The 27,911-nt window shown below is 34.7% G+C and overlaps 1 protein-coding gene across 3 annotated transcripts in view; it reads right to left on the bottom strand.

Annotated features, from left to right (window-relative positions):
- Positions 1 to 27,911, bottom strand: part of LOC150093390 (cell adhesion molecule 1-like) — a 598,758-nt gene that overhangs the window by 471,474 nt on the left and 99,373 nt on the right. The window contains exon 3 of one of the 3 annotated variants that reach the window (XR_016550429.1): positions 13,003 to 13,585. The exons of the other annotated variants lie outside the window; for them this stretch is intronic. The gene's annotated coding sequence lies outside the window, so the exon portion shown is untranslated. Of the gene's footprint in view, positions 1 to 13,002; positions 13,586 to 27,911 lie in introns of those variants that run through there. 3 annotated transcript variants of the gene reach the window in all.

Below are 27,911 nucleotides of genomic sequence, written 5' to 3'. Positions count from 1 at the left end.
AGTAAATCTCGTAGGTGGATCTCGTTGAAATTCTCTTCTAAACTGTCTTTGCACTTCCACTACGTTTTCATACTTCCAGTAGCATTTTAGGATAAATTTTCTTTTCTCAAAGCTTAGTCTGGTTTCAGCCAATATTTCAAATCCGTTAAGCCTGCAAAATAACAAACATTAAGTGAATTATAAGCTGTTGAAATGTGTATACATTTTTTGAGACATCTCCTTATAAAAATTACTAGACACAATTTATAGTAAACATAGCCTAATCACGTATCCAATAGGTTCTGATTAAAGCAGGACAAAAAATGGGCCATATGCGAAGTGGTTAGTCGTTTTCTGGGCACCTTTATGATCCATGATCTGTCAAGTATCCTTAGTTTCTGTAACCTTCATTTAGTGGGATAAACCTTGTTAGTCTTATGCTCATTTCTACAGTTATGAGTGGCATGTGTTCTAGTCAGTTTGCTTGTCTACAGGAATGTAAAACCTGAGTTTCCGGGAGAGGAAAAAACCTTACCACTTCTCATGAGAATGGTCAATTCATCTTCAACTGAATTTTTTTTAAAGAAAGTGCTTCGCGTCTTAGACAGAATATTTGCCATCTCTCTCTCTCTCTCTCTTAATTTTGAACTATGTTGCAATTCTTCAAATAAACCTCATCGATGAAAACATTCTGAGTAATAAAATTTTGTATGCAGCATTTTAAATGAAGATAAAATTGTGTGCGTTCTTTGGGCCATTTTAATCCCCAATACAGCTTTGCGGTACACCAATAACGTTGGGATACCAATGGCATTCATTCTGCAATAAACTGGAAAATATCCATATCCCTATATTTTTGTTTTGTCCACAGAGAATGTAAAAGAGTATCTTATCTCGTCTTAAGGATGTCTCAGCATCGAGTAAAATAAAAAGCTCCGGAATATTTTCCCTGAGGGTATTGTAGCAATCGAGTTCAGCCGATAGAGTGAATGTTATATATTACTTTATTTTTCTAAATCCAATCAAATGGATGATATTGCTCTTTGGTCTAAGAGGATTCTCAATCTTTTTTTTTTTTTACTGTTAATATTCTTTCTGACTGTTGAAGCTCCTTATAAAATTCGACTACTTTCCAGTTTTCACTTATTTAGCAAACACTTTTCTTTTTTTTTATTTAATTTTTCTTCTTTCTTGTTTAATAAAATTATTTCGATGCTCAAAAGATGAAATAAATATTTGATCCAGAGCAATCAGGTAAAAGCACAATAGGCTAGTCAACAACTAGACCAACTTTGCCTTACAAAGAACAGCAAAGTAAACATTACAGATTTCGTTATTTCAGTGAAAATAGAAAGAAAATAATCTGACCAACATCGACATTGTTAAAAGTAATCATTTGATGTTCCCAAGCGACATTCAACATTAAGTATTAATGTTCCGAAAAACTCGTTATATTTCATTCATTATAGCATAAAGCGTGTTGCCTTGACAACCAAGGATACTTTCTTTGGTTGTTTATTACACAGAATGTGATTAAAATAAATGGACCGTTGCCATTAGTTTAATTAGAAAACCCAAAAGTTTCCTGTTTTCATCTTGTGAATACACAAGAAGCGTATTCGAACCTGTTGTTTCCATTAATAATGAGTTGTCTTCCATAACTCTCTGGGTACATTGTGCATGCAACGTATTATAAAATCCACGTTCCAATATCGATATATGAATTCTTTGAATATCCATCCACAGATTCACCCAGAATTAAGAATTGTTTAGTAAACAAAGGCGAAATATCCACTTGTAGGACCCATCTTTCTACAAGTCCTACAAGTAGGACTTGTAGAAAAATGGGTTGTAGAAAGTGGTCACAGGTGGATATAGGTGAATTTCTTCCTCCATTGCTTCGTTTTTTTGTATGGTAAAATATAAGGTAAACGAAAGTTTGTATCCCAGAAGATAAGGTTAATGATCGAAATGGTTTTTCACGCACAAATAAAAATAAATTTTCATTATCGCAAAAAGAAAAAAAATAGTTTGAGCTTCAAAAGAAAATAGCTTGGAATTTACACGAAATTCTCTCTCAGAATAACTTTGCACATGAGCTAACGCCTTTTATTCCCCTTAAGGAGTAGGCGAGGCAGTTTAAGCCCTAACTTTTGGAAACTGAGAGCAATCAATCTCCAATCTTTGCCAATCTGAGATAACTGGTCCAAGACTATCACTACTTTTAAATGGTATCCGGTGAAGAGAGGCAGACAAAGGCAGACCACCGTCCCATGCTCCTTAACTGTAATGCAATATACCACCGTCTGAAATAGTGAGGATTCTACTGTCGATTTTCTTAAGTTTATGTGTCAACAAACTCGATATTCCGGAAGAAGAAATGCTGCTTGCCCTTGCCAGAGATCGAAAAAAGCGTTGGAAAAAGTTCCTGTGGTTCACGAATAAAATAGAACGTAGAAAACTGTGTTTTCTAGCGCTATGGATGCAATTCCACTTCCACATGGCCACACAGGCCTCCAGTTTGGGCATAAAAGATGGCAATTTCAATCGTGCATCCCAAATTAAGCTACGTTCACTTACCAAAAAAAGATATTCGAACTGTCAATAAGGTAATTTTCAGTCTAGAGAACAATTTTGACCCATACAATCATTATATAATAAATATATAATTAGATTTTGGACGTTATAATTATTCAAAGCTTGAAAGCAATTATGGTGGACGAATCTGTATTTGCATGTAAGTAAATGCAAGAAATTCGAAGATTCAATCGACAACTCACAAAGCAATTAAATCCTTCGTGAATAAGATATCAAATCGTTACTGTTTAGTAAAAATTTTTAAAGTAATTTATTTTAATTTATCATTTTCGCGTTCCGGTAGGTTAACAGAATGATTGTAGCAATATATAAAAAAACACATTCATTTGAAAAGGGATATAACTAATTTCAATCCGTGATTTTCCTGACACAATCTTTATTATTATAGTAATTCAACCACTTCAGTGCATTGCGAGCTGGGCCAGCAATATTACTAATTGTTTAGGCATATGTGACAGCGAACGCTCTCGCGAGCCTACACCAAATTAATGTATTTAAGAGGATCATTTGTGAGAAAGGTGGAGCTCGGAACATTTTCAAGTAAAGTTGAAAATAGCGAATATGGCGCCATCTAACGGGACTGTGAATAACTACTAAAATCGTATTTTGGGAAAACCTTCTTTTATAACATGAAATAAAGTTGCATGATGAAGGCTTCATTATCAGAGATTTAATTATTTTTTTTTATTTCACATTAACATTTTAAGATTTGGTTAATACTGTAGCATATAAAAGTTTTTCAATTTTAAAGAAAAACCGAAACTGTTCCAAAAAAACTGAGGCAGGATCGTAAAAGGAAGATTGCTTCCAAACCTTCAGATCCAGAGCATTATTATTATTATTATTATTATTATTATTATTATTATTATTTAATAGCAGTTCAGTCCGCGTAAATAAACTGCAGCAGTCAGATTCACTGATTAAATTTGGGGCTGTCGTGTTTAGAATTCATGTCTAGATAGCTAAGACCTTGAAAGAGAATGTCCTATGTTTGTCAACTGTGAATATCACACGACCTGTTTCTCTCTTTAGCGTAGTAAAAAAAAATCCAGGGTGAAGGAAAACATAACACCATCTCTTTAGAATGAATAAGTCAGCTCCAGCTGAAAAAAAAAAAAAAAAAACTTTAAAAATGTCCTTCGTATCCTTGCCAAGATTCGGTCCAGGTGTTTCGAAACTAAGACGGATGAGTTCCAAATAGAGGAGGAAGTGAATTTTTTTCTAACAGAAATGATTGTTTTACCCGTCAGGATCCCGAAAACAAATTATGATTCTTTTAAAATATTACATTTTGTCGTTTTCCTTTTATGTTTCAATTCTGCTAACATTATAAATAGATGCTGATACCAACCTTTTAGTTAGATTTTATTCTGTGTGCGTATCCAATTCCATCATAGGTTGACTGTTTACAAACTTTGTTTCTAAACAATAAAAAAGAAGGCATAGAAATTTTTAAAAATACTTCCTATCGAAATATGGTGTTCTATCGGGAGTTGAATTTCTGCTTCCACCTAAAGACGTTCATAAAACATCCAATCCTACAGTAGGATGCGAACTGACTTCCTGTTAGCTGAAAAGGCAGTACGTTATCCACTCGACCAAACAGTTTCTTTTCTCTTTTGTGTGTGTGTGTGGGGGGGGGAGGTCTCTTCATCCCACAAAATAGCATTTGATTCAATGCCTATTTAATTCAAGGGTCATAACTTACCTGTTTCGTCCGAAATTCATCATAACCCAATCCAAATAAATTCAAAACTATTTCAGTTCTGCTAAATGTTTGTGGATGTCTTTAAATTCATTGTCATACGCATATGAATAAATTGTCATGTACAATCCATCCCTGATGTAATACAGAGCTCATTTCTGTACTGGGAGATATAATAATATTTATATATAACAGCAATGTCCAATTTGTAGCGTGCATTCCGGTAATTTAATTTATATTGGCAAAATTTTGCCAATAAAGAAATGCTGATACACCTTACACGGAATGCAGCCGGACGACCGATTTGAATTCCAGACTCCTACCTTTATAGAAATAGTAAAAATTCTTTTCAATGTTTCGCAAATGCTATTAGCATAGCGCATTGTAAAACTATTCTCTCCTTTGTATTCTTATGTTGCACAATCTGATATTTCAGTTACATGTGTTGCAAAAAAGGGGAATGGATAGAAAACAAGAACTGTATTTTCCTAATTACAAACAGAGACATTGCATATATTTCAAAAACTAACCCAAATACCAACTAGGAATAGTAAATTAACGACTACCTGCAACAGTAAAGTCCTATGTTTTAAGCGTAAATAATTGCCGAGATTTATTGTATTTCGCGAAGCCAAAATACATTTTAAGAATACACAAAAGCAATTTACTAGATTTAATGGCATTTGTTTTTGGTAAGAACTACAAGGACGAGTTGTGATTGTGAAGTTTGCCACTTACAAATTCTCAACTGAACAATCACCGCTAATAATGACAGCAAACCTAATGACATACCATTTTCGTGTAAACAAGGATCGTTTAGCATTAGTCTGCAGTTTGAATACGAGATACCTGGCTGTGTAATGATATCTGAAACATTTGATGGAAACAAACTGGAACCAACTCATGAATCTGCTAATTATGAAGGGAACGTACGTGGTGTGAAAATTATCAAACATTTAATTTGGTAGTAGAGGAGAAAACGGGCAGAAATATCGCTTGATATTCTACGCCCTCACTACATAATTACCTTCTCTTTTATGAAGTTGCAGGAAGGGACAACGGATTTATAAATGGATGAGATCAGATTTCACTACACGTTATCATGAGGACGGAACCGACATTTCTAAGTAGGGCAAACATTCATTAGGCTACGAAAACTCACTAGAAAACCACGTTCAATTCCTGTAGGTATATTTCCGCATATAAGCAAATGTTGGGAATTCAGTATCTCTTAGGGAAACGATTTCTGTAAGTGCATGCAAACACCGGTAAGAACATTGAAATTCTGTCGGTCTTGCACGGAGGTGGCAGTATATATTTCCAAGTCTAAGGGACTTGAATCTTCGTAAAGGAGGGGACCTAGGTGGGAACTGGGATCAGGAGCTAATAATACTGACAAAATGCGGAACCTGAATACAGGTTCCACATTTTGTAAATTTATGTAAATTTTCTGTTGTTCTGTCCAAAAAGAAACCGAACTTTTCTAAAATAGAAGAAACTAGTGGCGCCACCTGTTTTATCTTTTTTATTGGCGAAAGCAACAACCTTCATTAGTGTGACATTTGTTTCATTAGAAGCCGAGTTATAGCCAAGAGTGACAGCGCGTTTTGACGAACGATCGAAAAATGAGTTTCAAACAGACAGCTGCGATTGACTTTTGTGTTAAACTTGGTAAAAGTTTTACCGAAACGCATCAAATGCTTCAAAAAGCATATGGTGATGAATTCTTAGCCCGTACTCAAGTTTACGAGTGGTTTAAGCGATTTCAAAGTGGTCGTGAGACGCTTGAGGACGACGAAAAGCCGAGCTGTCCAAAAAGTGAACTGAGCGATGTTAACATCCAAAAAGTGCGTGATTTCATCAACGAAAACCCGAAACCGTCCGTGAGATTGATTGAAGATGAATTGGGGATTCCAAAATCAACTCTGCACAACATTTTGACTGAGAGTTTGGGCCTTCGTAAATTGAATTCGCGATTTGTTCCCCACAAGTTGACCGACGACCATATAATGTATCGAATTGAACACTGCAAGGACCTCATTAAAACGCTAGTAAGGACTCAAACTTCCTTGAAAGGATCGTTAATGGTGACGAAACGTGGTGTTTTGAGTATGAAACAAAGTCCCACAATGCTGAGTGGAGACCACCAGAAAAGGTGCATCCGAAAAAAAGTCGCTTAGAGAAGTCAAAAGAAAAGTCAAAAGAAAATACTGATTTGTTTCTGCGATTCCAAGGGCATTATCCACAAAGAATTCGTTCCACCTGGCCAAACGGTCAATGATGAGTTTTATCTCGAAGTTTTGAAGCGATTGATAGCGAGAATTCGTCGCATACGGCATGAATATCGTGACGACCGACCGTTCGTCAAAACACGCTGTCACTCTTGCCACTGTAACTCTGCTTCTAATGAAACAAATGTTATAAACAGCTGACACAACACTAGTGGCGGTTGTCGCTTCAGACAACAAAAAGATACAACAGGTGGCGCCACTAGTTTCTTCTATTTTCGAAAAGTTCGGTTTCTTTTTGGACAGAGGGTGTAGACGGTTTTGTGAGATTAAAAAAAAAACCTGCTTTATTCAAGTTAGGTATCAGTTAGTACTCAGTTAAGTATCAAAGATACCGAAATGAGCTACGGAAGCTTTGTAGATAAATCTTACCTCCTAAGCAGCAGATGGTAAAACTCGTGACTTTCTACCGCAAAGTTTATGAGTTCCCATTCCTTGTGAGGCTGTGTTTGTAAACGCCTACTCTCGACCAGCTAATATTATTTAAAAGCCTTTCTTTTTATCTATCCTATCCTGTCCTATCCGAATGTTCGATTTCAATGGCGTTTACTTTTATTCTGAACATAGGTTTAATTACTATTATTAATATAACGCTAAGAAGAGCAGAGAAGTGGAGAACAAGAAGGCTTGCTCAACTTAGGAGGCTATTGAAGAAGTTAGTGAAAATGAATTAACCTCCAAAATAGAGAAATTAAAACAGATTATCCGAGGGACGACGTGGGAATTACAGAATGTCTAGAGGCGTTTGAATTAACATATGGGGAAAAATAAAATTAAGCAGCAAAAATAAACAACAAAAGCACGGGATCAAGTAAGTCAGTAAGTAGCAGATATCAGGTAAGTGATGTTGTTAGTAAAAAGAAAGAAGTTATTTGGTATGGCGACTGTATCATAAAACATGTTGTTGATGAGCGGGTTATAAGTTCGAGTTTTTCTGCAGCTAAAATAAAAAGTATAACGCAAGCAATTCAAAAACAGAAAAGAAAAATAAACGAGATCGCAATTGTAGTAAGAAGGAATGGATGCGGGTTTTTGAATGTGTGGAGTGAGCTTGAGGGAAGATTGGATTTGTATAAGAGGGACGGCCTACACTTGAATGCGTTTGGTATCAAAAGTCTTGAAAAGTTGATAATTGGAACGAGACCAGTGATTAGTTTTTCAGTAACAGAGAGCCAGGGAAACTAAATTATAATGGGAAGAATGGTGAGAACATGAAGTGTAAGAGCAACAATATTATAACTGTGTTAATGATAGGAATGGGCAGTGTAATGGAAATGATTGCGAGTGCAAAGATGTCTACTCTTAGCATTCGTATAAGGCACTGTAGAAGAACAGAGATCTGCAAGTTGTCCAACTGTGTCATGCAGACTGCAGACAAGAGTATTCAAAAGAACATTCAGGTAGATTATTATGTCTGCATACGAATGCTAAGAGTATTATATAGAAAGGAGTAGAGTTTGTTGCATTAGTTATATGTTGGGACCTCAGATTTTAGGAATTAGTGAGACCTGGCTAACAGAATCAGAGATACTAACTGGTATCTAGTATAAAGGGTAAAGTATTTAGGAAGGATAGAGAGGATAGGGTGTGCTGGTAATGCTATCGGATGACCTGAATCCAGCTATTTTGGAGAATTATGATTGTAGTACTACTACTAACAATATTTCATGTGGCAGTGAATTTGAAGCCATCTAGCGTGAGGTGGAATCTAACAAGATCAATTACATAGTGGGGTGTTGTTACAAACATGGTGGATCGGTTACTAGTGATGAAGAAATGCATCACCGAATAGAGACGATGAGCGCGAAAAGAGCAATCATAATGAGAGACTTTAATTATCCAAATATTGATTGGGGAGCAGTAAAATCTCATGAGAAGAATGAAACTGAATTTATTGAGCTGTTCGAGACAACCTATTGTCACAGGGTATTTCAGTTAAAGACGTAACTATTCTGCTTCTGGTGGGTGACAGTGATCATGGGCTAACTAACCACTTGGGAGGTGACTGAGTTTATGAATGTTCCATTCAGAAAAGGTTACGTGCTGAACTACAAAGCAGGAAATTATGACCAACAGAGGAGTATGCTGAGTTCATCTGAATGGTATCGGTTGCTGATGGGAAGAATATCGACAGTGCATGGGAAGCATTTAAAAAATACTTAAATGATGTGATATCAGAATGTGTCCCGAGAGTTCTAAGAATAAATAGGGTGGGAATAAAATGAATGTAATATCATTAAACAAGAGATTTGTAAGAAAATATGATGTGAAAGGAATACCGTGTGCATAAGGATGATGAACGTTATGCAAATTATAAGCATCGGGCTAGAATAGTCACAATTCTTGTATGAACAGCAAAGTCTGAATATGGAAAGAAACTGGCTCCAAGTGCTAAAGACAACCCACAAGAAATCTATCGATATGCTGCAAGTAAAAGAAAGAATGAATATGAAAGAATAACTTTTCTAAATACAAATGGCGTGAAGGTTACAGATGCGAAAGAGGCTGTTCAACTAATGAGTGCCCATTTTGTTAAATGCCATCAAAAATTGAGCAACATTGAGCTATCTGCTACCTCTTCGCTGGATGGATGAAGAAACTCAGGTGTATGAGGACGAAGTATTAGAGCTGTTGCACAAACTGAATAACAATTTAGCAATAGGGACTGATGAGATATCAGCAGGGGTGCTAAAAGAGTGTTCAAATGAACTGGCTACTCCTTTGACCAGGCTATATAATCTGAGTCTCAGAACAGGGAAGATTCTGCAGCAGTGGAAAGAATGTATGGTAATTCCATTGCATAAGGGTTGTGCAAAGACAGACGTATTCAATATCGACCAAAGAGTATCTCAGGAGTGGTGGTGAAGATTTTGGAAAAATTGGTTAGGACTCGCATTCAAAAATGGATTGATAGTGAATCTCTACTTTGCAATGAGCAATATGGGTTTACTAAGGGAAAGTCATGTTTTAGCAACTTATTCACATTCTATGGTACCATTGAACTAGACAAGGGGAATGGATATACCATGATACTTTTGGATTTTGCTAAGACTTTTGACAGAACACAGTATGAAATATTGTTGCATAATTTGGAGAATTGTGGATTGGATTATAAAATGTTGGTGTGGATAAGAGGACGGATGACTGACAGATATCAAAAATTGGTATATGGGGGATGTGAGTCTTCTAGATTTAAGGTAACCAGTGGTGTACCACAATGATCAGTCCTTGGTCCACTGTTATTCAATCTGTACACTAATGATATTGGGAAGAGACATTTAGCTATTTGCTGATAATGCAAAGATAGGTAGGGAAATCAAGAATGTAAAACAGATATGCAGTAGTTGCAGAATTATTTGAATAGTTTGGAATTGTGGGCATGGGAAAATGGATGTCAGTTCAATGTCAGCAAATGTAAAGTCATACACTTTGGAGCGATCAGATATCCAATGTCGTATTATATTGGTGTGATTATGGTAGCAGAAACTGATCAGGCTACGATCTTGGAGTATTAGTACATAGTAAGTTGAAGTTTAGGGACCATGTAGCAAAGATTGCGAATACAAATCAAAAGTTAATTGCAATCCTGAAACGAACATTCAAGTGTAAAGATAAGGATGCCATTTTGCCTCTTTATAAGGCCTTGATAAGAACTCGTGTGGGCTATTGTGCGCAGGTCTGGTCTCCTGGTTTCCGTTGTGATTCTGATACAGTGGTGTGTGTATGTGTGTGTGCGAGAGAGAGAGAGAGAGAGGAGTGCGAAGAATAGTTTTAAAATGATATCAGGATTGTGGTATACTGATTATGAAGACAGATTGAGAATTTGTAGACTAGCAAACAGGAGAAAGAGGGGTGATATGAATGAGACTTACAAACTTCTGAAAGGATCATACAGGATTTCAGTGTTGAAGGAATTTTTCAATTTATGGAGGGTGGGGAAAGGACAAGAGGACATCTTTGAAAGCTGAGAATGAATTCCGCTAAGAAGGGAGTGAGAGCTAAATTTTTCTCTTAGGATAGTGTGTGATTGGAATGGATTGTCAGTGGATGCTGTGAGTGCAAGGAGTGTGAATGAATTCAAGAATACGTATGATAGCTGGCGCGTGTGGTATGTGGCCTCCCTCGATGAATCCCTGATTCCCTGGTAGTCTCTCTTAATAATAATAATAATAATAATAATAATAATAATAATAATCTCATCTTCTTTATACCCTCTTTTACCTTGCGGTGTCGAGGGTCCATTGATCATCGGACCTCAATCCGTTTACAGGATAAGGTGGTCAGCCTTATGCCCCGGTGTATCCTATGGCCTGTAGTGTTAAGTTCTCAAGGCCAGTTTGCCTGCTTTGAGGGATGAAAAACCCCAGAATAAACTGGGGAAAAAACCCTGCTGTCCACGCCCAAGACTGGCTAACTTGGCTATGGCTGAGGAAGATCCTTCAGCTCCTCACATCACCTACGGGAATCGAACCTAGGACACTCCTTCCCCAGGCATATGGTTGCGAAGGGCATAGCCACTAGGCTAACCGCGCGGACGACTACTACTACTACTACTACTACTACTACTAATAATAATAATAATAATAATAACAATAAATATAATAATAACTACTACTACTACTAATAATAATAATAATAATAATAAATGTTACCACAGTCTGACAGATATATCAGATTTTTCTATACTTGAATGATTAGAAATATTGACAGAATCGATATTAAGTAATATACACATAAATAAGAATGATTGCAGAGATAAATATGAATGGTAGCATGTATAATGAGGATACTATTTAATTTGATACCATCAAGATTATCAAGAATTAAACGAATGGAGGATGAACATCCCCTGAACTGTTATGAATAGTATAATCAAACAATTAAATTAGTTCCAATGACGTATGAGCAGAGAGAGAAAGAGAGTAAAAATTATCGCCACGTGATTATAACAGGTACTATTAACAAAAAAAAAAAAGAAATATATATATATATATATATATATATTGTGAAGTAGCAATCAAGGATATATTAATTCAAATAGGCGCTTGTAATATCAAAAACGATAACCAATGTCAAATACAGTGGTAACTCGCTAATCCGAACTAATAAAAAACCGTGCTCGTTCAGATTAGCGAAAAGTTCGGATTAGAAAATTTAACTCCCAAGAGACAACAATAACTAGCGTTTAAGACAAAAATAATCAGATTCTAATGGCATGTCAATTTAATTCTGTAAATAAATGAAGCAACTGATAGAAAAAAGCAACTGTACTGTAATGTAAAACTTAAAAAATAATACAGAACACAAGTTTATTTTAGTAAAAAATTTAGTTTGTATGTACCTGTATTGTTGAGGATTCTGATTTAATAAATTTGCATAGTTCAGTATAACTTAATTTGCGTAAAAAATACAATTGTGTACCAAAAAAAAACATTTTTTGTACACAACACAAAAAACGTTTCACAAAATAACACAAAAAAGTTTTTTTATTTCTTTGTAAAAAAGTCACTGATTTTCTTTTGCTTCTTGGACGCTAAACTTTTTTCGAATGCTTCTTCTCAGAGTTGTATTAGCAATAAAATTTTGTGGAATGGCGTATCATTCTGCTTAGCATATTCTATACACACATATTAAAACTGTCAATTGCCTCTTAATGTTTTACTTTTTTCTTCTTCGAGTTCTTTATCGTCATCTTCGTCTTCTAATTCATTCTGTGCGGTCATATTTATAATTTCAGCATCTGATTTGATTTCGAATTCACTTTCGGTTCTACCTGTAATCCATTCCGTAGCATCTGTTTGTGAAATTTCAACATCTGGATTTATATTTTTAACCAAATTATGCACGTTTTGAATTTCCACGTTTTGTATATCACCGTAGTTATACTGTATTGTAATAATAATAAATAAATAATAATAGTTAAAATAATAATTATTAAATAAAAATAATAGTACACAAAATGATACGTAATAAATAAAACTTTTTTTTCTTTCAAACCACAGTTCGGATTACTGGAGGGTTCGGATTAGCGCGATACCACTGCATTTGAACAATTAGACACCAGCAAGATAACAAAACTTCCCATACATTCCGATCAATACTGGATGCAAATTAATAGATTTATTTTTAATTCATACAAAGCACCAACATCATCATGAAAAGTCATCATCAAGATCTAAGACATCTAAGATCGTAGCTAGAACGATCTCCATAGTAGCATTGTTAGCAATGGCATAATGTGCCTAAAATGGTCATCAGTAGCATCATCTGCCTAACAATGAACAGCTGCCTAAAACGAATGATCAATAACAATAACGGATGTTTAGAACGATCATCTATAGGCCATCAACATTATAGCTCATTAATGATAATCTTAAATGAGAATTGCACATTCATTACTTACTAATATTAAATTCAATGATGTCATTCAAATAGATAGTTAATTATTTAGTTTATTGCTGTATACCCTATAAACGTAAACAAAATTTCAAAGATTGACTACAAACTCATTACTGATGACGTCTTCCTTTAATAAAGCAGCATCTGGAATCAATAAATGGCAGGTGGAGTTACTTTTTTCTGGCATTACTTCGGTCGTAAGATCAGTGATATGATTGAAAACCGCAGAAAACGTCTCCGATTACAGAATGTGTTCGTTAAGAAAACTATCCAACTTCTCTCTAACTTTCCTGCCACAGATTTTTCACCTTCAGAGATGAACACGTCTCCATCCCATTTCAGGGAGATCATTAAGAAGAGGAAAATGATTTCTGCTGATCGCGAGCTGATAATGAAGAGTACGTAAAAAGTCGTAAGAACAAAGAATGGCGGTGATTCTCAGCTACCGTCTAGGGGGATGATGTTAGAAATAGTTACTGGCTTTGCACTTAATGGACACAGCTCAACGCCCAGCTATTTTATTCTCTATCCATCGAGAAAACGATCCATCTGTCATCACGAGGTTTCCTCTTTTAGTGTCATATCAGAAAATAAGCTCGCTTCATTAGATAGACAGCTGAAAGGAGAAGAAAAAAAATAAGGAAATGATAAAAATTATTGAAAACATCGATAACAGAAGCTAGGGTGGGTGAAAAGAGATAAATAGATAGAGGTAGGGAGAGAGAGAGAGAGAGAGAGAGAGAGAGAATTAGAAACAAAAATGAAAGGAAAGACGGTAGGGACAGAAGAACGTAACAAAGATACTTATATGTGCTTACTGATTCTGTGAAATGCACCAAAGAATTACTTATTGAAAAACTTGTTTTTAAAGTTACTTATATCAAACATTCATTCCCAAATAACTATTCACTATTTTAAAATTTTACAGTAAAGTTCAGATAAAGTTAACATTTCCACTGAATTTGCATGAGTGAAGGTTTTCTACATTCATGCAAATATCAAAAATATGCTGATCGGTTTTTAAAAACTACAATCATTCAAAATTGATATTTGTAAGTCAGCACAGTAATAACACAATAATCAGCATCTGAAAATAGATTAAAATGCTATTTTTTTCGTTATAGAGGGCGCTATAGGCATGTCCGCTTTCTTTAAAATGAACAGCATCGAAAAATATTATATATAAGTATATTGTTAACTTTTTTATAATATTTTAGTATTTTTAATAAAAATGTTCGGTTATTATTTAATATTTTGTTAAATGTGCATTTCAACATGTTATTAGGATGATGGACTTTCTATAGACTTTATTAAATCACCTAATTTGTTTGTTATGACGGATGTGACGTAGTTGTTCCCATGGCAGCAATATATTCTGCTGCGTCAAAATGAAATAAGCAACCAAGCAGGTAAAATGTCTGCCGCTAGGTGCAAATGATTTGCATTTAGGTACAATTCACAGCTAAAATACTATTTTAAAGTAGGAAAAATCGAAGAAAAAAAAGGAAACATAATAAGTCAAAGTTTAGCACTCCAAGGGCTAGTTTCTGTATGATATAGTAAATAATGATTGAGAAGAAATTGATGAGAATTTATGAATGTGAATATACATTTTCTAACTTAGTGGAAGGTTAGTTTGTTTGGATTCACGACCAAAACAATTAAAGCTATGAGGAAATGAATTATGTCTTAATTTCATGTTTTCCTTGGCTAATTTAATTGTGTTGAGAGATGAGAAATCTGACTTTCAGGAAAAAAAAAAATTCTATCCTTCCCCTTTATAATGAGACCACTAGGATTCGAACCCAGGTATTTCCGAACAGAGAGCAGGATCATTAGGAACTGAGATTCCACAGTGGAGTAGTGAATCTCGTGCTGCGCATTGCAGTTTGACCACAGTGGTTCTCTTCTACAGTTTTTTCTCTCTTTTCTGCACTGAGTTAGTTGGTCTGAAAGTGTCTGGGTTTGGTTTCCGGATGATTCGGTTTCCCTTCATAAATACACAACGGACCTGAAATATCTTTGATAATAGTTCATTACAGCAAAGATATATAAGGAATGGAATAGATTTCGATGTTTTTGCTATCCAAGTCATTTTTAAGTCATATAATAAAAGGTCAATAATAATAACTTTAAAAGTTTTGTATTATATATTACATTTTGGAGTATACTTTCCCTGCTTTTTTTTTTATATCCTTTTCCCACGAATGCATGCATCAAAGACAGCATGAATAAAATAGCAACACGATTAATAAATACGTTTCTAGAATTTAGACCGCATCTTGCACCAAAATGACGTGCGACACTGATAATATGCTCATAAATATGCTATCCTGTCACCTAGGGAGAATGACACATGTTCTTCTCATGCCATACTTTATTGGGATTCATTCATCAAACCACAGAAAAGAAGCGAATGAAATGGATGCCGTCATAGTAAATGTCAAATTCTTAACAACTTCCAACTGTGATGACAACTTGTGCTTGAAAGGCTTGCTTGCAAGAGAAGGGAAATATTTTTCGATTTATAACTCGTCCAAAAAACTGAAAGAACTCATTTTTGCTACTAGTTTGTTACGGTTTTCGACGGCGCCTAAAAATTCAAGTGTGGTCTTCACCGGGTACACTGAAATATCGATCCGTATCGCTTGACTATCGACCAGCGACGGATCATTTTCACCGCTTAGATTTCCCCGGAGATTAATCCAGAAATATTTCCATCAAAGGCGAGCCGGGCTTGTAAATTAATGACCTACTTTCCATGGAGATGTGGCGACCATCTCTGAAAGGGTTAATCGGTACAAGGTGGTGACATGAGGTGAACGTACTCATTTCCAGAGGTTAAGCTTTCCCGTGCTATCAAGTTTTACAACACGTCTAGTGCCGTAGTCGAAGTATCCGAGTCGGGATACCGTTACATCGGAACACTTTCCAATCATCCAGTCTATAGAGAGGGGAAAATGATAACCGTGTTTTTATTTACCTTCATTGTAAACAATTCTTAAATATACTCGTGGGTGGTACGAAGAACTCGGAGGCAACGCTGAATTAAGTGGTGGAAGAGAAGTCAGAAAAGATTTGATTCGTCTTTGCCCGTTTCGTTTTTTTCCTTCTCCGTTGTTTATGTGTCTTTAAGCCTTATCAGCCATGAGAGACCGCCCGTGTGTTTATGACTGAAGGCAATTAGCGGCATCTAGTGAGAAAAAGAAGAAATTCTAGAATCTGTCAACATCATATAAAATAGTAGTTTCCAAACTTTATGTGGCTTCCCTGCCCTTATCGTAGGAACATTTTCACCTCGTCCCTTTTCTCTTCATTAATTAATATTTAGAAATAATTATCGTAATAAGTATTCGTTTACTGAAAACGTATTAAAGCTATATATTTTAGAAGAAAATTAATTCACGTATTTCAAATAATACAGTGTAAGAGTAAACACATTAGTCAATTTGAATGCCTAAGGAAAGTTTTTCTTTACTTTTTTTAATCGGGTTGGTTTTAATTTGTAGATTTACATAAGGTGTTCGAGGTAATGCCTACTAGAATTGTAATTCCTAGTAAAATAACGTTCAAAATAGCATCTTTATTATTATTTTTGTTCTCTAAAACTTTCAATTGCCCTTTAAGTTTAAAATTTATAAAGCCGTGATTTGTACCAATTATAAAAACTGCATCCGAAGTAATATGTTTACAATATAGAATGTATGGCACTGAGATTTATATATTTTGGGAATTAAAATTTCCGATTACGGCTCACTGATTCTCTAGTAAGCAGAAAGTTTAGCTTAACTCTCTATTCCATTTAAATACTATTCATGAATAACATCTGAGAGAGAGAGAGAGAGAGAGAGAGAGAGAGAGAGAGAGAGAGAGAGAGAGAGAGAGAGATGTGTACACGTGAAAAACGCAGTTAAGGACTCAGTTAAATATGGGACACGGTCAACTGGGCGACCGAATAAAAGATCAAATATGCAATCCCATTCTGTTGATCTATTACCAGGTAAAAATGAGTTAAAAGAACGGTATAAACAAAATTTAAAAAATCTCGCTTATAATTAAGTTTATTTAAGTTTATTTTTATTATGAGTTAGGTTAGGTTACTACAAATTATGATTGTTAATTACAAAATAACATCACCGAATGAATTAAAAAACTGTATTTTTTCTTTATTTTAATATTGTTAAATTTTTAAACCATTTTCGAACCACTCTTTTTAGCCATTTCTTTCTTAAATGATCCTACAAATTTTGATATATGATATAAACGAAAATATATAATATAAATATTTATATTTAATAAATATAAATATTTATTAACTAGCTGACTCATTTTTTGTATGGGAAATTTCAATATAACTTCCATACAATTCGTAATTCTACATAATAAAAATAAACTTATTTATAATCGAGATTTTTCAAATTTTATGTTCATACCGTTCTTTTAACTCATTTCTCAACAAAATATTATTTAAATTTACCTGATAATAGATCGACAGAATAGAATTGCATATTTGATCTTTTATTCCGTTGCCCAGTTGTGTGCCCTTAAATAGAATATGATAATATTCTTTATAAGAACTCAGTAATCTTCTCTATGTTTCAATAATAATATATTAAATGACGATTCTTATCTATCAAAATAGCCAAGAATTAAATTTTGGTCGCAAAGGCAATGCATTTGCACTGCTTATTTTAACAGCATTCGCATGAATCCGTCACTATGGAAACTATGTAGCATCCGTCACTATGGAAACGATGCAGTTTTGATTGTTTTCTTTATATTACTGTTTGACTGTTTCGCTATTAAAATATTTCAGACTGAAGGGACACTTTAAAGTTATCATAAAGTTATTTTTCTTTAAACATAATAAATTCACTAAACTAGTGATACTTGCTTTCTCATTCAATTAATCCATTCTTTCCATTCGTTGCATGAAAAAAGATAATCATTGGAAATGGTTTCAGAGGGACCATACAAAGTATAGTGTCTTACTATCCATTGGGTTCTATGTACGTGTTTTGGGGAAGGATTAATCATCAAAATACTGATGTTGACATGTTATGGTTTTGAAAATTCGCAGAATTACTACTTAAACCGTAACTATTCTTGGGGTTTTCGGAGTTTTTTCCCGCTTAATTTTCTTACTTTTATTTTTTTTTTTTTGTTCAGATTTCCCGAAGAAATTTCTTTCTCCGAAGGAGTGAATAGGAAATTCAACAGAAAGAGAGAGGGTCAAAGCAAAACAAATGGCACCAGACCAGTAATGCGTGGTGACCCATTTTGTTCCATAATAGGTGGTAACATCCGGTGGGATGTTTGTATGCTCGTGCTAAATGCTCAAACCGAGTAGTGTAGCTGACAGTCACTTCCTGTAAGTAGAAGAGTTAGGATTCTCCAACCAAGGCTACGTTACACTGGATATATATGGCTAAAAAAAAGTAAAAACGAAAAATAAAAAAATTAGAAACGGAAGTAACTCTGATAATGGAGATGCGATGCTAGAGTAGCACATATCTGTTAGGAAGTGTCATATTCAGTCTTCGAGGTACTGGGAGTTAAACTAAAATAAAAATCATGCAAATTAAATGCATTTTGATGTGAACAGTTCAAAAATACGAACTTTATTGCAACAATGAAATTGTAAGTTTTAAATATTTATTAAGAATTTAAACTTTTTTTTAAATTAGTTTTAATATTTGGGATAATATTTAGATAATTTAGAGAAAGTTGAAGGAATATTAGAACATTTAAATTTATATAGTTTAATCTTTTCATCAATAATTAACTTGTTACTTAATATTTTAATATTTAATCAATACTTCAATTGCTACGTTAATCAATAACTTAAGTACTATTTTAATCAATACTTCTATTACTACTCCACGCGGTTAGCCTAATGGCTATGAGCTTCGCAACCATATGCGTGGGAAAGGAGTGTCCTGGATTCGATTCCCGTAGACGACGTGAGGAGCTCAAGGATCTTCCTCAGCCATAGCCAAGTTAGCCGGTCTTGGGCGTGAACAGCAGGGTTTTTCTGCCTAGTTTATCCGGGATTTTCATCCCACAAGCAGGCAAACCGGCCCCGTGAACACAGGAGATACGGCCATAGAATGTACCTGGTCACCTTATCCTGGGGAAAGGAGTACGACTTCTATCAACTTGGGGATGGGAATGAGAGAGTTAAAGGAGAATCTTTTCCAAGAGTATACGAAGTGAGTAGGACAAATTAAGCTCTGTAACTTACCAAGATCTTCTGATACATCTCTAGTTGTATGCTATCATCACCAGGTTTGTCAAATTTTGTAAGATTTCCAGCTGACACAATATACTGTATTTATAAAATTAAAAAAAAAAAAAAAAAACGTAAGATATTATCCATCTTACGTTTCATCGAATGCCGGAGGAATATTTTTGACTATGATTTATTTTTTTCATTTTGACAAAAACGCAATTCAGATATCGTCTAGAACAGTGTTTCTCAAACTTCAGATATCCGCGTACCACTTCTTAAATTTACTTTATTACTGAGTACCCTCTTATCAAATAATAAATAAATACAGTATATTTCATTGTAAATGTCTATTTTATTTGAATTTATACGTTAATGTAAACAAAAAATATGATTTATTTTTAATAGAACAAAATTTGGAATAGGTTCCTCTTCATTTCCCGTCCATGAAAAGCCACATTTCAAGTAATTCGTATCATACTTACGAAGATTTTTTCATCTTCTTCCTAGTTGGTTCTCTAGAGATGTCAGACGACACACCCTTATCAATTTCATTTGATCCAGATGCAATATCAACGTTTTCTTGTTGCTTACAGCTGCTTGTATTTGCTAGATTGCTCTCTTTTGGGGGTTTTATAAATCCAATCTTTAACCAATGATCCATACGTAAGAATTTGAAAGCTAAAAAAATTACCGTATTTCCTCGAATATAACTCGCACTTTTTTCCCAAAATTAAAGCTAAAAAATCGTGGTGCGAGATAAATGCGGGGATTTTCGGAAACTAAAGATTTCAGAAACAACAACAACAACAACTGAAACCTTACCAAGTAGCTGCTACTCGCTCTCACTACTTTTGGCATCGAGAACAATTTCCTTGTGTGCATCGTCAAAGTCATCTACCCAAATAGCGTCATCTTCTTTCCCATTATTTCAAGCAAAATTACTAGTAATTTACAAGACTTGAGATACGTAATGAATAATCCTTCACAAATGACCAATGAGAAGTAAAAGCAGAGCGCAAAACAGACAATAATGGTAGGCCAGAAGAAATAGAGCAGTTATGAAGAAGTGCATATGATTGGTGCGGTATTAACAAAAGATCGCGCGAATCAAAGACAAAGGCAAGCCAACAGTTGAGTTGAAATGCTAATTCTCTTCAACCGAATTCCATAATATCTGAAACACATTCACTATATATTTCTTAGTTTTAACACGTTCACGACGGGGTGGTGTCAAGCAAAACCATATGTTGCACCAGCAATATATGGTTTTGTTTGAGTCTATACGATAGTTTCTGTTGGAGGGGAGATGTGATTCATTAGTTTAATTGCATTATTTGTTGAGAAATATATTACACAGACTGTAAATTTCTCTGTACCTTATTCAGTGACACAACAAAACTACTTGTTTTTCTGGTGTCTTCAGTATAGTGACGCTGTTGGGGAAGTCATGTTTTATACCTCAAAGAGCGAGTTACTATCACCAGGACGTGAACGTATTGGCAATAGTAACTCGCAATTTGAGTAGGAGAATTCATACATAATATATAATTTACTGAGAAATCTATACGTTTAAAATAATTATTTTTTTTAATAATGATTCCATGCGTTAATGATGCATAACTGAAAATTGTTACGTATCCCCTGCAGACCTTTCGCGTACCCCCGGGGGCACACTTTGAGAAACACTGGTGTAGAACGTAAACAAGGTGAATTTCGGGCGCATTCAATCAATATGAGTTCTCAGGCCTTTCTGTTAGATGTGGAAGTCCAGATCTTTCGGAATTTCTCTTCAGTATCTGTTTTCTACTTAAAATCTAATAGAATAAAGCAGAGTACCTGCAGAAGTTTTAATTTTTTCTCATATTCTTTCATCAGCGTAATTACTTCCTTAGCTCATCTTACAGATATTTGCCTAAATATAATAATTAAGTAGGATGGCTTTTTTGAAGGTGTTACAAACCGTCACTAGCATTCAAATCTTGAAGGAATATGTCGGCTTTGGAAGTTTCAAACTCTTTCTCTTCTAAGGTTTGATTCACACATTCCTGGTGATAAGAACTGCAGTTATTATCACCAGGAATAATCACCTATCATGATTAAACTGTATGGATTTTTTTTTCTTTGCTTTGTAGCCAGCTGCAGTTTCGTCGGATACTAAGCAGCATGGATAGGTGTTGTTTGTTTCTATTCGTCCTGGTAGTCCCAGTCCTGATTTATAAGTATAATCTTACTCTGCAAAGAGTTTCCGTAGCCTAGTCATTAACAGCCATATCCTTTGGTTGTTATCGACTGGTTTCGAATCCCATAACTATTCGAAAAACTTTTATAACGGCGTTTCAATTGAAGGTAAATCACGTGTTTCTTTCTCCCGGAAACTTGAGTTTTTCATCCCGGAAAAGAAGCCATCTTTTGCGGGATGCTATTTTTCATCCAGTCAGAAACAAACAAGTCCGCATAGAATGCACCGGCCAAGGAAACTTTGTCATTTTGCTCGGAATTCGAAACAACCTACAAAAACTGAATCCAACTGTAAAAAGAAGGAAGCTGGATATCAAATGATTATCAGTTTTGATATCCATTTGATGTTCATTTAATAGAAACCAGTTTGAGAAAACTTTGTCAACACGTAAGACTGCCAGAATTGGCGACATCTAGCGACCTTGAATGTATCAATGCTGTTTGGGACAAATATTTTACATCAGGGATGTTTGGATGAAAAGTGAAACAGTGAACCAACCAACAGCTACTCCTTTCCAAAGTGTATTGCTTCAGTAAAGTTTCTAAGGTAAATGGAATTAGAGGTTTCACTGTTAAAAATAACTTTAGGATAACGAAGAAAAAAGAAGAAATAAAATTACAAGCGTTTGAATCCAAATGCTTACGAAAAAATAAACCAAACTAAACGGACTGAGAAAAAGACCAATCAAATAGTGACCGATGAATTAAATTACAAAGAACTAATATTAAACAAACCAAATAAAAAGCAATTAAAAGAGTATGGGCATGTAAACAGAGATTACCTTACATTGCCCTAACGGGACGGAAAACCACCAAACGGACAAGGGAGCAGACCAAGGATAAGCTGGATCACCAATATTAAGAAAGCTGCTAAGATCAACAGCCTTCAAGATCTTTCAAGAAAGACTGTTAGATTTATCAATATAATACGCATATATACATACGCCATTGAATGTACGTAAGCATCACTTACGCAGCGTATATGAAAAATACTTGGTCATGCGCATCATCACGTGTTCTAGGCAATTATCTAACAATGCTGTTGGTCAATAGTGTTGATCACAGTGGAAAAATGTTTTGTAGTTCGATGGTTGTAGGTGTCCGTCTGGAACCACGATTTTGAAAAACAGCAGAGCTGACTGGTTTCTCAAAAGATGAGATATTCTAGGTGTTTAAGCAGTAGAAAAATATTTCACATTGCTTGTCTAAGAAAAATAAATAAATAGAAAAAAAAACTGTTTATCCTACCTACTGTACTAATATAAGATAGGTCTACAACCTTCCGTGGATGAGAGTTACATAATAATGATATTTTGGCGTGCATTTATACCAAGGGATCTTGATTTAATCATTTTTCTAATACCATAATCCGAAACCTGATTTATTGGACTTATTTCGCTCTTATCTGGTACGCGGGATACATTATGCTCCACATTATCTGGTAGAGTAAGTTTTTTCCCTGGCTTCGATATCTGAGATGTGAGTTACAGCACGTAAGCCTAATGAAAAGGACTAGAATACCTTGAAGGATTCTTCGGCACATATCCCTCCAGGAAGAACACGGCAAAGAAAACCAAGCAAGGAATTGTTTCATATGGTAACAGGCTACCAATAGATAATAATAATAATAATAATTTACAACGGAACTCCAGTTTTAAGATATCTTGAAGCAGTTTTTCCAATATTATAAAACTGCCGTAAATTATAAACAGTATATGAATATTATTGCTCAGTTGGTATAAACGAGCTTTTTTTGGTTGGAAAGATCAGGGTTCACCATCTATGATGTGAGAAACACACCTTATCCGTCATTTTTATTGAAATGGTGGAAATTTTGAACCCCTCTGTATATATATATATATATACAGAGGGGTTCAAAATTTCCACGTACAAACTTTGAGGGGGGGGGGGTAGAGAACATCAAAATCAACCACATTCACATAGGAAAGCATGACCGGAAACGCCACCCGAAAGTGATAGGTGGCGTAAGGTCACCTAATAAATAGGTCACCTAAAGCTCTGTTCGCCAGAGCTTTAGGTGAGCAATTGGGGCTTCCTCATTCAAACTTTTGATGTCGTACGAAGAACATGCGTCGTTTTGCGAACGCCGAGATGGCAGCCATGCACCTCGTTTACCATATCATGTATCCAACTACTATTGAACTGTTCAGTTACGCGTAATAAAGTATTTTACACTACTTACTGCCTTGTGTTATTTCTGTATCTTTGTGTCCCTCTTAGTATACCTTCCGGTGACGTTTCCGGTCATGCTTTCCTATGTGAATAGGGTTGATTTTGATGTTCTCTACCTCCCCTCAAAGTTTGTACGTGGAATTTTGAACCACCCTGTATATATCCCTCCCCTCTCACCTGGAAACTGGGATTTTTCGATCCTCAGAACAGGCAAACCCTTGAACACACGGACTTGCCCACAGGGTATGTTTCACTCTTTTGCTGCATCAATTCGTCGTAACCCCTAATCAAGGATTATACCCGTCCTAAGGGACGGATGGATTGAAGAAGATAATTTAAGATAATAATAAAAATCATCTTTAATTTTGTGACAATTTTAAAATTTCAAAATTGAAAAAAATAAAAAAAAGGGTTTTAAAAGTTAAAATATAGATTCGCTTAAACGACCGAAGTTTTTGTTTCATGGATCAGTGTTTATCTCCCGAACAAACTAAGTTATCGCGCTGAATAAAGGGCCTACTGCATTTTCGAGTGTTTTCTGTCTTCGGGATATAAATTATAAAAAAGAACACTTTTATTGGAGACCGCACGACAGTCAAATCACCCTTAAGCAGTGCACGAAATCGCTTCACATCTCCATTATCAAAGCACATAATATTACGCCTTTTTTTCTACCAGTTTTCTACGGCAAGGCCACAAATTACGGTTTTATGTTTAATTTCTAACATTACGAAGCCTAACTTCCATTAAGCTATTAAAATTTAATATCTTAAAGTAAATCTGAGTTAAGCGAGACTCCATATATCTGTCATTTCTATCTGTACAAACAGCCCGATTCCTAATGCTGGATAAAAGGCGGTGTCCCCGAAACTTTTAAGAGCTTCATGAAAGCAATCCTCATATCCTAGATTAGATTACACGCTTCCCTAATGCAATTATTTCGCCTCTTTTTTGCGTAAATAATGAAAGCTTGTCATAAAATATAAAACAGAAGTATTAAAGTGCTTTTTTAAGATGACTCGGAATTCGCATAACATGAAGAGAACCATGCAAAAAAAAAAAGATTAGTTAGAAAATAAAATTTTATACAGAAAATGCGCTGTTTGTGACCTTTTTGTTACACATATCACTACTATCACTCGGCAGTAAATGATTAGTCATTTTCTTTAAAAAAAAAACAGAAAAACCTATCACGTACAAGAAATGAGTTGGATCGATTGAAAGTTGAATTTTAAGGAGCTATGAAAATCATTTATAGTCTATTTATATCGTATACTCTCCGTCACCTTTATATTATTTCAAGTGATCTGTCGTAATCCTCACAGTAAAACAGCAGCGCATTCAGATGCATTTATTCGATAAAAATTCAAATATTTAAGCAAATGCCTCGATGGCTTGAAGTTGCTCATGTGAATACCCTGACTGGGACGTCTTAAGCAAGTAGAAACAACGCAAAAAATTTGAAGCATCCATCTCCATCTATGAAAGCTTTTTTTGAGAGTATGTTTGTCACAAAGGTGCATACAAAACAATCTTTGTCAAAGAAAATTTATTGTCCCTTTTCAAATTTAAAATGAGGAGAGATAGATAGATACATGCATACAGAGAAAGCGAGTCATTCTTAAACTGTATTCAACTGGGAAGCATTTTTCAAACAAAATACACAGTGCATAACCAGTGATGCATGCAAGCAAATATAATGTAAACTCTGGCTATCATAAATAGTGTGTAACAGCACTAATCATCCTATTGATTTTTATTTGCATAATATTCAGTTCTATCTGTGGAATGCTTTTGATTAGCTACGTACAAACTAATGCCATGAGGAGTTTTGTTATCGTATCTCAATAATGATGTCAAGTATGCAATGCGCATATAAACCGTTAGACAAATTTTCATGAAATTTAGTATTTGGGATTTTTTCTCAACTTAGTCAAGTAATCTCAATTTTGGTTTCATTCTAACCATTTGGGAGGCAAAAATTAAGTGAGCATATAGCACATTAAGACAAAACGGCTTAAATTCAACTGTTTGGCGTACTAGTCAAAAATGCTATTTTTATGTAATTCCCACCCACCCACCCACCACCAACCAAATGTAATTCTATAGTACATGAGTACCGTGGGTATGCTAAGGTTTTTGTTTCTTTGTATGATATTAATTCAGAGTTTCTTTGTGAAACTGATGAAGAAGTTGATTAATAAAATAAGAATAGATCCATATACATATTATAACAATAATAGGTAGAATTCAGTTGCAAAATCAAATAAAGTTTTCAATTTTATTGCAAAATTGATTTAGATTTCTGTATTGCCTACAGAAATACAACTTTCAAATGCATTTATCTACATTACCGAATTATTTTTATCATCTTAAAGACCAGAATTATATAAGAATCTTTCGAGGCATCGTCTAGCAACATATCTCGTCTATTTCAACAAAAAATGACTGATTTACAATCTCCCGGATGTAGGAAGTGGTCATTAACAATAGAACATAAAAAAGATACTATTAGCAGATATTGATGGTTTTTTTTTCTGATGATTTGATTTCATATCGCTTCGTGGGTTTTCAACTTTATATAGACGAATAACATTAACATCATATCAATAAACATCGCTATCTGGATTGGTTAATGCTTAAGATGACGTTGCATAACTATAGAAAAAGTACTTGCCGATTACCCAATAGAAACATTCGTTGCTATTTTATCATGTGAGTCACACCGCAACTAACTCATCTCAAAGATGTGACTTTTGAACTATAAGGGCATTGACAGGAGACGATTTAAAAAATCGCTCTTTCTGTCATTCATATTAAGCATCCTGTATGATAATAGCCACTCCATCGCGTAACTAAACAAGCCTTCTCACACATTAGCATTACTAAATCTTGATACCCATTTATCTCGTGGAAACTGGTCACGAAATGTAATCTTTCATAATCTCTACGGATATATTTTCCTGTTTTCTGTAGTTTAAATTCTACTCAGTTAAATAACGTTCTATAAAATTCCCCTGATTTCGCTATCTGATTCCAATTTTTTAAAGTGATTTGCATGTCTGAAAAGAAAACCCCTTCCATTTTTCTCCCTGGATAACCAATCATTTGAGTCAAGCTACTTTTTTTGTATATGCAAAGAAGTTTAACCGATAAAAAGGAGCCTTGACCCTCACTTCAATTGATAGGATTGTTCTCTAGAAACCTGATTATTATAGTTGAGAAATCCATATGAAAATTTACTCATTTTAAATCGAAATGACTTCTAATTTAACTTGAAAATTTTGCCATTTAGTAAACACAAACATAATTTCTTAAGTTTCATTTGATGAAATCTTTCATCCCTTGAGGGCACACACATTTTAAGATAAGCAGTAAGTACTGCGGATGAGATCTCCACCTGTTCTTTTTCTGTTCCCTATAATTATCGAAAGATTTTGTAACCTTAAACGTATCCCTAGCACCTGCTATATAATTAGCTCTTTATTCGGTTTTCCCCACACAAAGGCTTCGCCAGAAGTGACTAAATAAGGCTATCTCAGTTGGATATTTTAGGCTGCTTGCCAAAACTCGCTACCATTACTAGAAGGGAGAATATGTTTGTGAGAGACGTTCTGTGTAAGAAATTGTATTTTTTTAGGATAATGAGATCTTGGTTAACGTGTGACAATGGGGAAGTACTGGTCAGAGTATCAGCTTTAATGATAAAAAAAAAATGTATGGAGGTGGAAATTTTTGCGTCAATTTTGAATTAGAATTACGACTAGTCGGCTTATTTGTTAAAATTATTTCAGCTGTTTTTCTTTTAAATTAGTGCAAAAATTTGATAGAATAAAGTCAACTATATTACTTCAATTAATTTCACTTCCTATTGTGAAAAATCAAGTACTTGTTGGCGCCTAATAGTCTTGACGATTGCAAACATATCACACACACACACACACACATATACATCTAAATATATATCACATTCCTCTATTACCTCAGCACAAAAACTCTAAAAATACTTATTTTATTGTAATATTCGAATAAAAGCTCCATTTCCATTTTGCTTTTATAGACCAATACAGTACAATGGATCGCTCAGAACCTTTGGCCTATAAGCATTGACTTGAAGATTTTATTGATTCTCCATACTTCCGCAATTTAGTAGCTCAAACATTCTTATTTAAAAACAACCACTGCAAAAAAAAAAGAAAGAAAGAAAGAAAGAAACTCCTCAAATTACCTTCATAAATCACCTAGCAACTAGTATTTAATTAAAAGATTTGGTAGAATT

Source organism: Typopeltis vanoorti, chromosome 24, assembly GCF_054136105.1.
Source record: "Typopeltis vanoorti isolate ZY-2024b chromosome 24, IOZ_Tvanoo_1.0, whole genome shotgun sequence".
NCBI lineage: Eukaryota > Metazoa > Arthropoda > Arachnida > Uropygi > Thelyphonidae > Typopeltis > Typopeltis vanoorti.
The sequence above is the reverse complement of the archived record's forward strand: the minus strand, read 5'-3'. Positions and strand labels throughout refer to the sequence as shown.